Source organism: Bidens hawaiensis, unplaced genomic scaffold, assembly GCF_021521415.1.
Source record: "Bidens hawaiensis isolate Kalapana, Puna unplaced genomic scaffold, B.hawaiensis_p1.1 tig00004357_1, whole genome shotgun sequence".
In the NCBI taxonomy this organism is placed as follows: domain Eukaryota; kingdom Viridiplantae; phylum Streptophyta; class Magnoliopsida; order Asterales; family Asteraceae; genus Bidens; species Bidens hawaiensis.
The window spans coordinates 1,822,515-1,833,656 of record NW_027491262.1 but is presented as its reverse complement, the minus strand read 5'-3'; the positions used below and the strand labels follow the sequence as shown (position 1 = coordinate 1,833,656).

The window sequence follows — 11,142 nt, the reverse complement described above, 5'->3', positions numbered from 1 at the left end:
CCATGAAAGAGGTTCAGAAGCTGAATGGTAGACTGGTGTCAATCAACAGGTTCCTAGCGAACCACGCCAGCAAATCTACTCCATTCGTTAACACTTTGAGGAACTGCTTGAAGAAGAGCCAATTCAAGTGGACGCCTGAGGCTGAGCAAGCTTTCACTGAGATAAAAGAATGTCTCATAAAGCTTCCCGCGCTCACAGCTCCACTTCCTGGCGAAACCCTTACATTGTACTTGTCAGCTGGAGATCGCGCCATCGGCGCAGTATTATTGGTGGATCGCAAGGGGATCCAAACGCCAATATACTATGTAAGTCGGGTGCTCACAGACCCTGAGACGCGCTATTCCATCATGGAAAAGTTAGTTTTGTCATTAACACACGCGTCGCGCAAGCTCCATAGATACTTCAATGGTCATCCTATTGAAGTTCTGACTGGTTACAACATCCAGCAAGTCTTGCGACGTCCTGCGCTCTCCGGAAGGCTGACAAAGTGGGCGCTGGAATTAGGTGAACACACGATCACCTATAAGCCCCGTCCAGCAATAAAGGGTCAAGTTTTAGCGGATTTCATCACGGAAATCCCAGAGGGAAAGATTGAAGAAGCTCAGCGCGAGGTAGACCCTCCGCGAGCAAGTGATGAAGAAGATGTTTGGAGGCTATTCACTGATGGAGCCTCCAATAACGAAGGGTCCGGCGCAGGCCTCAAACTGGTGGACCCTAATAATCATGAATATACTTATGCTATTAGGTTGGACTTCAAGAGTACCAACAATGAGGCTGAGTATGAAGCCCTGCTGGCCGGTCTGCACATTGCGCGCAAGTTTGGAGTAAAAAGGCTAGAGGCTCATGTTGATTCTTACTTGGTAGCTGCTCAGGTCAACGGCCTTTATGACGCCAAGGAAAACACAATGCCTCTATATCTAGAGCAGGCAAAAAAGCTCGTCGAGCAGTTTGACTTCTTCAGAATCATACACATCTCGCGCAGCGAAAATAAGTCTGCTGACGCGTTGAGTAAGATGGCTTCAACTAATTTTGATCACTTTGGCAAAGATGTCAGGGTGGAAGTGATGAGCAACCCGTCAGTGCAAACGCAATCTGTTCTTGTAATTCATACAACCCCTTCATCCTGGATAACTCCAATAATGGAATTCCTGAAGGAGGGGAAGTTACCGGACGATCGCGCACAGGCGAGAAAGATAAGACACAAGGCGCAGAACTATGAACTACTTGATGGTACAGTATATCGGCGCTCTTATCTTGGACCGCTCATGAAATGCCTGGATGCTGAAGAAGCAAGCTATGTGATTAGGGAGATTCATGAAGGAATCTGTGGAATACACGCTGGTCCGCGCATGGTGGTTGCCAAGGCAATGAGCTCAGGCTACTATTGGCCAGGCATGTACTTGGATGCGCTAAAAGAAATCCAAAAATGCAAAGCATGTCAGAGCTACGCGCCAAACACCATGCGTCCAAAGAACAACTTGATTCCAGTGACCTCCGCATGGCCTTTCCACAAATGGGCCATTGATATTGTGGGGCCCCTGCCGCAAGCGCAAGGGCGAGTGAAATTTTTGGTAGTGGCGATAGACTATTTCACAAAATGGGTTGAGGCCAAGCCACTAGCAAAAATCACAGCTGAGGCGATGAAGCAATTTATCTGGAGCCACATCATTTGCCGTTTTGGCCTTCCTATGGAAATTGTGAGCGACAATGGCAAACAATTCACTGACAGGAAGATATCCAGCTGGCTCAAAGAATTGCACATCAACCAAATCTTCACTTCGGTCTACCACCCTCAAGGGAATGGCCAAGTGGAGCGCGCGAATCAAAGTTTGTTAAATGGGCTGAAGAAAAGATTGGAGGGAGAATCCCATTCTTGGGTCGAAGAGTTACCTAATGTCCTGTGGGCGCACAGGACATTAAGCAAAACTAGCAATGGCGAATCCCCGTTCAGCCTAACCTATGGGACAGAGGCTATGATCCCAGCAGAAATTGGATGCCCATCCCATAGGGTACTCATGATGAGCAAGACTGATAACGAGCGCAAAAGAAGATTGGACCTCAACTTGCTTGAAGGGCGCAGAGAAGCGGCTATCATCAATGAAGCCAAATACAAGAAAAAGCTGGAAAAATATTATAATCAGCGCGTTAAAGAATGCCACTTCAAGAAAAATGATTTTGTCCTTCGAAACAATGAAGCTAGCCGCAAGATACCCCCAGGAAAAATGTCCCCCAATTGGGAGGGACCTTATCAAATTTCAGAAGATTTGGGGAAAGGCGCGTACACTTTAAAAGATTTGAATGGAAAAAAAATACCGCGCGCGTGGAACGCGGCACAACTTAGAAAATGCTTCATGTAAAAGTTCAAATATGTAATCAAGGCTTTTAAGCCATCATGAATGATGATTCGCGCTATCTTTCAATATTTGTTCTATTACCTTTGCATACATGTTTCACACTTCCTTTATTAATTTGGAGCAATATGACAACACTATATTGACTTCAAAACAAAATAAAACGAAGTAAAACATACATGCGCAAGCCTTAGCTCAAACGCGTTAATGAGTCTTAACTCTAAAACGTCAGGGCCTTAGCCCAAACCTACGAGCCTTAGCTCAAACACGTTAATGAGTCTTAACTCTAAAAAAGTCAGGGCCTTAGCCCAAAACAAAGAGCCTTAGCTCAAAACACTCACAAACATCCATCTTACATCACGCGCAGCCTGATCATAAAAATCCTTAAACACAACTAAGGCAAAGTACATGCCAAATCATAGTTGTTAAGGTCTCAGGTCGAGGTCACGCGCGGAATCATAGTGGATATCTGAGTAACACATGCTGACATGTAATGGCTAATACTCATACTTCCATGTAAAAACAGCGCGACTACGACGCGCGAAAAAGGAATTGTGAAAAGTTATCGCGCATGTCAGCATAAACAAGATACTGCGAAACCACTTACAAAATAAGACTATGGTTAAGTGAATAATTTCCTTACAACCTTGTTCTTATTTTAACGTGCAAGCATATCTTATATCTATACAAGCAAACATGAAGAGATGAATGGAAATGCGCAAGATGTAAAAAAGAGAACAAGTTTCATTCCATAGCATTGAAATTTACAAGTATGATGAGTTACAAATTACAAGTATAAAAAAAAATTATAAAATTTCATGAAGGGCTTCTCAAGTCTCCACGTCGACGTCAGCCACTTCATCACCCTCATCATCTCCCGCGGCATCTGGCGCGGCCTGCTCCTCATCTCCGAACTGACCATAGTCAAGTTCTTCCTCCTCATTGGAGTCTTCTATCACGACGGTGTCAGGAGCAGATTTTTTCGCAGCGCCAGAGCCGCTGGCAGGGGCAACATCCCCCGCGCCACCATCATCGCTACCAGCCCTCTCGCATTCATCGAGCAACTTCTTTAGCGCGCCGAGGTCGGGCTGGTCAGCAAGCGCAGCTATCTGAAAAATCAATAGAAAAGTATTGAGTACAAAACACTTGGAAAATTAATCAAGTAAAACTCATTAAGGTCAAGGTACCTGCATAAGGATGGGGATGGGAGTATTCATGTACTTCTCCCCCACCGCGGCCATGTCCGCGCAGGCCGCGTCGCTCTTGTAAGGGTACTCGGATGGGTTCTTCTTCAACATGCCATATTCATACCCATCCGTAAACCCTTCAGCGCGACCCACCAAGCGCGCGGCAGCATTGCAGTCCATCACAAGGGCCTGAAACTCGGCGGAATATTTCATCGCCAAAGCGCAACGAGTCATGCCCTGTGACACCAGCCATTGGCGATCCTGCGCGAGGCCAGCAACAGACGTCTCGAGGGCAGGAACCTGGGAGTTTAATAACTCAACAGTTTCCTTAGTCTTTTTTAGCTCCTCCTTATCAGACGCTGCTGCCGCCAAAATTTTTTCTTTCTCCGCCTGCGCAGCACCAAGTGCTTCCTGGCTGGACGCCGCCGTCGCCAAGGCCTCATCTCTATCGGCCTGCGCGGCCGCCAACTCCCTCTTTAGGCGCGCAACCTCGCTCTCCAGTGATGATTTTTCAGTGATACTCTGGACGATAGCTTGGTCACGCGCCTCAGCCTGCTGTTCCAAGACACGCACTCTACGCGCGTACTTGGCAACTTCGGCCTCCGCCAACTGCTGCTTCTCCCGCGCAGCTTGGAGCTCATGCCCGCGCTTAATATAGGCGGTGTTGGCACTTGCTCGGTTTTCGCTGAGCTCAGCCTGGAGTTTCTCAGCTCGTGCGCGAGCATCAGAAAGGTTCCAGGCAGCCACCTTAGCCTCTTGCTGGGCTGCCACAAGAGCATCGCGTACTTTAATATAATCGCGATGAAGCTATTGGGAGGCAGCAAAGAAAGCTGACCCAGCGAAAATGTGATCGTTGAGCAAGTCAGCGCGGGTGCGCTCCTCCTGATACCTCCTTTCAGTAGGAGGCACGGCATGAGCCCAGAAGTCCTCGCATACGCCCATGGATTGGAAGGAACTGTCTTCATTAATATTCCATCTCGGGCGATAAACGTGGTCACCTTCCTACAAAACACAAGAAATGTTCTAAGTCATAAACATACTTATATGGAGGTACGCGCAGCGGAACAACAAATTAAAACATACCTGCGGGGATGAAGCAGAAAAGTCAGCGCCAGCCCCACCAGAAGTATGCGCTGCGAAGACTTGTGGCATCGCAGGGCTGGCGCGGTCTCCCAAGGAGTCCTCAGCTTGAGCCCCCTCATCCTCCTCATCTTCTTGAATAGGCCTCTTCTCCTGCGACCTGGGGGGCTCCAAACCAGCCTCGCAGAGAGGGCTGCGCGTAGGAGGAGGCGAGGGAGGTCTCGACGCCGCCAGTTCGGCGCGCAATACGGCTTCCTGCTCCTTTGTAACCCCAATAAGGGGAGAATCAGCACTAGCAGGAGCAGGACCAGAACCAGCGGCGCCGCCAACGGCGCCAGGAGTGTCACCGGCAACTTGTACGCCAGCTACAACTCCTATGAACAAATCAAAAAGGAAAAATGGTTTATGACTGAATCCAAAAGAAAAAAATCAGAAGACAAATGTGCAAAACATACCTTGGCGCAATTCTGTTCGCAGCGGCGAACATCGCCATAAAGTTCATTCTACCCTTTTCAGAGGGTAGAACAGGGGACTCCGAAGCAGCCCCCGGCGCAGCCTCAGCACCTTGTGGCGCCTGCGGCTGATCGGCTATAGTTGCCGGTTCTGCAAACAGTCAAAGGAGCAAAGGTTTAATAACAATTCAACCAGATGAAGACAAGCAAAGTATACATGTTGCAGGCGCGGCACTGCTTCTCTCTTCAGCCGCGCGAACGGAGGAGGTGACGCCACCATACCTCAAGTGGACAGGAGGTCTGCCCACTCTCACAGGCAGGGAAGCTAAAGAAACCTTGGTGGTAAACACCTGGGTTTCCTTAGGTCCCTTCGTTTGAGCATGGCGATGAGCGACAGGGGTGTCATCTTTCTTCTGTTTCTTACTGGCCCCTGCGCCAGATTTCCCCTTAGCTTTGCGCTTTAGTAGGGGCGCCTCCTCTTCCTCCTCCTCCTCTTTCGCGAGCTCTAGCTCGTAGTTTTCAAGCGCATCTACAAAAACAAGCAATAGAGCTGTTAATAAACTTGGGTATTCTAAAGGAATGAGCATAAGTGCGAAGGCTTACCAGGCGCGTCACTGTCAAAGTCAAAATCCAGATCCACTGGGATGAACATGTCATCGAAGCGATCTGGGAAACCAACCTCCCCAGCGCCAAGCGCGACGGAGCCACCCTCCACTTGTTCATCATAAGCGGCAAGGATATAATCCTTGGTGACTGCGCAAAAACAAGTCAAGTGATATCAGCAAAAGAATTATGTTCGCGCAGAAAAAATAAATAAAACAATGAAATAAACTTACACAACCCGTCGACTTGGATAACGGGCTCAAGCGCGCTGTCGGCCCATAGCTTACTCATGCCGACCCCACCAGCGCCTCCTCGCAAATTTCCTTCGCGGGGGATGGTTCGGCGGTCAGTTTCTTAACCCAGGCGCCAGTTGGGTTCTTGAGGACACCCTCATCCGCAGGCGCAGAAGAGATAGAGCGCATGGTCATACGGATGGGGATCACACCAGCCCTTATGTAAAAGAACCTCTCAGACCAGTCATGAAGGCTCTTGAATGAAACAGTGGAGCACTTCACCTTCTGACTGCGAGGAATAAAAGAGATCCAATTGTCTTGGATCTTGGGCTTGTAAAAATACTGAAAGCGCCGAGGAGTGGGTTCCTCGCGCTGGGATTTGCACATGAACTCAAAGTGAGTCACGCGCACCAGTCCAAACGGATGGACTTGGGATATATGAATCCCATAGAACTTCAGCAGTGCACCCACAAACCTTGTTATCGGGAGACGAAGGTTGCAGTGGGTGAAAAAGTGGCTATATAGGGATATATAGCCGGCAGGCGGGTCCGCCGCCGTTTGCCCGGACCTAGGCAACATGCAGCCAAACAGGGTGGGAAAGCCCTGAGAGGCGATGAGGTTGTCGAGATCGGCCTGCTTCAATTTGCAGAGGATTTCATTCCACCTTTTGGTGGCCTTGGTCCTCCCTACTTCCTCCGATGTGGTCTCAACAACCCTCTTCCCCTTCCCCTTTTGCTTCAATGTCGACATCACCACAGACTTCACACGGCGTCTTCGAGAGGCAACAGAGGTGATTGAGGGGCTAGACGAGTCTGAACTATCAGACATACAACTGCAGCAGCAGATAATCGAAAAATCGAAAAGATGAATACACTCAAATCAGAATGTGAAAGGCAGAAACTCGAAAATTATCAACAATGAAGATGAAGATAAAAAATTTCCTAAGGGCCTCCTTTTATAGGCCCAGGAGAGAGAAAAGTGGTAACTGATGGGATTTCACGCGCCCCCACTCGCAGGTGTAAGCCAACAAGGGCGCGGCACGTGTCCCTAACACTGTTGAGGGGACATAAAAATGTAACCGACCTGCCACGGAACAGAGACGCGCCCCCACTCGCAGGTGCTAACCAATGCGAGCGCGACACGTGTTCAAGACAGCTGTGTGAGGGGACATGAAAGGCAACTGTAGCACCTCGAGCACACGAAACGTCTGACACGTTTACGGCGCACGTCACCACCAACCAACCACGTGCTTGGACCCTTCGTTTCAACCAAATGGATAGAACTTCGCGCAACCATGGAAAAAAACCAGGAAAACGACAAAACCCCATTAAAAGACAAAAATCAGTAAGTCTACTATCCATCTTACCGCGCTCGCGCGAGATAAGACACACACTAGACTGGGAGGGCTTGAAGAGGTATGTACCCGCCTCAACACCGAGCAAGGCGGGTCAACCCACAAGATAAAGACATTATGAAGGCACAAAGCCAAAACCTATGCGCATGGCGCATACAAAACATGCTCAGGCATCATATGCCCAGGCACACATATGCTCGCGCATCACATATGCGCGCGGCGCATATCACATGCTCGTGCATATCACATCTGCGCATGAAATATCTGCGCGTGAGAATAAAGAGAAGTCCTCGCGCATCCTCAGGATGGGCGCATATCACACGTGCGCATAATCAACCTCGTCCTTATCCAAATCAGGATTAGGGCAACCTTGATTGTGCACGTCAGACAACCTTCCAGAAGGCATCTTTTTAAGGAGTAAGAATATGCTGATGTTGACAGCTGCCAAATGAAAGGTCGACAACTCAGCATGACACATGTGTTGCCACGTGATTACAACCAACGAGAAAGCGCCAGGTGTCCCAGAGGACACGTGGCGCAGTGCGATTGGAGGAAGCCAACGAGGTTGAGCCCAACCGGTGGTAACCCTAGCACTATAAATACAGCATCAACTCCACTTTGATGACACATTCACTCTCAATCATTGACAGTTACAAGCAGTGATATCACATTCAATCATATTGAATTACATTCACTCACAGTCAGTCACATACAAACACAGTCTCATAATCAGAGGGTATTCAGCTATTCAGGAATACTCTTGAGATTCCCTTACACACATTATTATCTTCTCCACAAATATACTGATTCTCACGCCGGAGGGTTACCCTAAAGAGGACCCCTCTGTCCCTTTCTGAGGGGTAAGTAACGGCGCTGTTCATTTTGTAGGTGGAAGAACACAGATCCAGAAGAACCATCGGTGAAATAGTATAATCACACCCGAGGAAAGTAGATCTGCTACCAGCGAGTAGATCCACGTTTCTTCAGTATGCAACATAGGTTGCCGCCCCAAATAACAGAGCGTCATCATAGCCTAGACTAAAGATATAAGTGAAAACCTAAAACAACATAAAGCACCAGTCGCCGCTATATGGTAGGATATGACATTGACAAAAATGCACCCACGCCTGAAGAACCAACGACAAAACACCTAGAAAAGCTAGTTGAAGTCCTAGACACATCAAACACCGCGCCCCTCCCTCATTGTTCACATAGTGTAAGAATCGTGGTATACCGTACGTTGTTGAAAGTCTCTACGGAAACACATCAAACATTTGTATTCTTTTTAATTTTTTGATAGTATATTCGGTCACTAGTTAATTTGTTTTTCTTTTATTTGATAACTTGTGGTAGTTAAGTTTTTTTCTTTTCGAAAACCTAAATATACCGTGTCGTTTATTATTATTTTTTCTAACTTACCGATATAAATTATTATTGAAAACCAATCTGGTTTCAAAATAAAGTATTTTTTTTGCCTCATAAGCGGCTTTGAAACATGTATTGATAAATGATAAGTTTAGTAGAACATTTTCACGCATTTCAACTAACTAGCAACGATTAGAAGTACTAGATATTTAATAGTTTTATTATTTGCAGTTTGCATTTGAATTTTTCTTTAAATGGCTCTGGTTATAGTTTATTTCTCTTATATTTAGTAGTGTTATTATTTAATATTTTAGTGTGTTTTATAATTATATTTATGTACTATTTTTAACTGCTAATGAAAATCAACTATTTAAGTTACAACTTTTAAATACAAATAATTTATTTGTGTTTAAAAGTTATAATGATGTAGACAGTACTCCAGTAGGCAATGAAAACAGTTTAATTTTTTTATTTTCTAAGAACAACAAATTTGCACTCTCTAATACTACTTTAAAATCTACATATTTATACACACTAAGAAACGAGTTTATCCAATACCTTGGTATACATCACAATTCACAAATACCAAAAGCCTGTTGATAAGGACAAAAGTTTATTTATTTTAAATTAAAATTTTCAAACTATTAATAGCTTAGCATTACCTTTTCCTTGAAACATGATGTGTAACGTAAATTTGAAAGAAAATTTGACCTCTTTATTTGATAATACGTTACAAAATGGCATCACGAAGTTCATGAATTCAATATCTTTGCATGCTTTCCGAAATATCATTTACTCCTCTTTGTTTACATTTTTCTCATACCACCACTCTTCTATTAATTAGTCACTGATATTATTATTATTCTGATATTATTATTATTATTATAATAAAATGACTACTAGTTTAAAATGAGTTTGTCAACGATATTATGTCAAAATCAACATGTTTTATATTGATCATGTATGAACGCTATAATCTTACTTTACAAATCGCCTTTCGGATACTTTAGTCTATTCTAGCCATTTTGTAAGTGTAAAATTTCTGATTTTATCCTAAAAAAATTCAAAGCTGGCTCTTTTTCAAATAAATAAATAATATAAATTTTAAGATTATAGGGGACGGCATTTATTGTTATCATAAATATGCGGCTTTAGAACTTAAATAAATAAAATGATATGAGTGATAATTAAGGTTTGAAATCTTTATTATCTCCGGTTTAAAATCTTTATAAACGGTTGACAATTTGATATCCCGTCTTAAAAAGGTCAGTCGAGTATCGGAGGAAGTTTCATATGCTATTAAAATAATAATTAAAAATAAATAAATAAACAAAACCAAAGGGATATCAATAATGGAAAACATATATGTCTCTTTGTTTTGTTCGTCAAGAGACAAAAATCTGTGTCCCTGGATGTCAACTACACGAACAAAATTCTTAATTTTGAACGAGACTCGCAACTGAAAATCCAAAATAAGACAACTTCATTCTTAAACATTTTCCTGGTACATTAAAAGTGGTTCCATTACTTGTTCTTTCTCTGTCCACAATTAAATAAATATGCATTAACAACAACATGATAATATTTAAACAAACTTCTTTTAATTAGGTCGAAAGTAAGGTTAACAACCATCCTAAATTGATTATTTAAAAATCACAATCACTAAATTCTTTAATTCTTGAATTTGATATTTAATACATACATAAATCATTCTGATCTTTTACTTAATTAGCAACTTTTTTCACATCAATAATGCCTTAAAATTACGATATACACACGTATATTATATATATGTGTGTCTGAAATAGATCACTTTCCTGACGATAATGACTTAAGATAATATGACACACTACACATTACACAACATTCTTATAGATTCACATATGAATTGTTAATATGTTATTATTTGTTACTAAAGTTGTTATTTATATTAACTGAACAAGCAATTACAAAAGTTGAGAACTTAATAATCTACATAACTTTAAGAAGGACATATACATAAGTAACATAACTAAAAACATTTGCTTGTTCCTCTATTTATTCTCCATGATCCGGTTACTCGATCAGTCAAATTCGGGTTCAGGTTCGGGTTCTTTATTCAAGTCAATGTTGCCAACAAACCAATACCTATCAAAAGACCGAGCCTCATGCACACGTACCCCACGGATTTCAGCATCAACCCTAGCACCGACCTCAGTTGCAACCTTCCGAACACAATCCGCGGACAAGTTAACCGGCTCGTTATCAAACGTTAACAACTCGGGGAAGTTTACCTTCGCGGTAGGCCCACGAAGGTAATAAGTAGCCGTGTCGTAGGCTCTAGCTGCTGCTATCGGGGAGTGGTATGACCCTAGCCAGATTCTCGTGCGTTTGTTCGGTTCACGAACCTCGGCTACCCATTTTCCCCACTTCCTCATTCGAATACCCTTGTACGGGTTCGGCTTGGGCTTGTTAATAGCCGGAGATGAGCAATTACCACCAACAAAGATGTTATTGTTAGCCATGATATAGAAGTAT

General features: G+C 44.0%; 1 pseudogene; it reads right to left on the bottom strand.

The window, feature by feature from the left end:
- Positions 1–10,688: 10,688 nt before the first annotated feature.
- On the bottom strand, positions 10,689–11,129 carry LOC143626403 (ethylene-responsive transcription factor ERF011 pseudogene; annotated as a pseudogene).
- Positions 11,130–11,142: the final 13 nt, after the last annotated feature.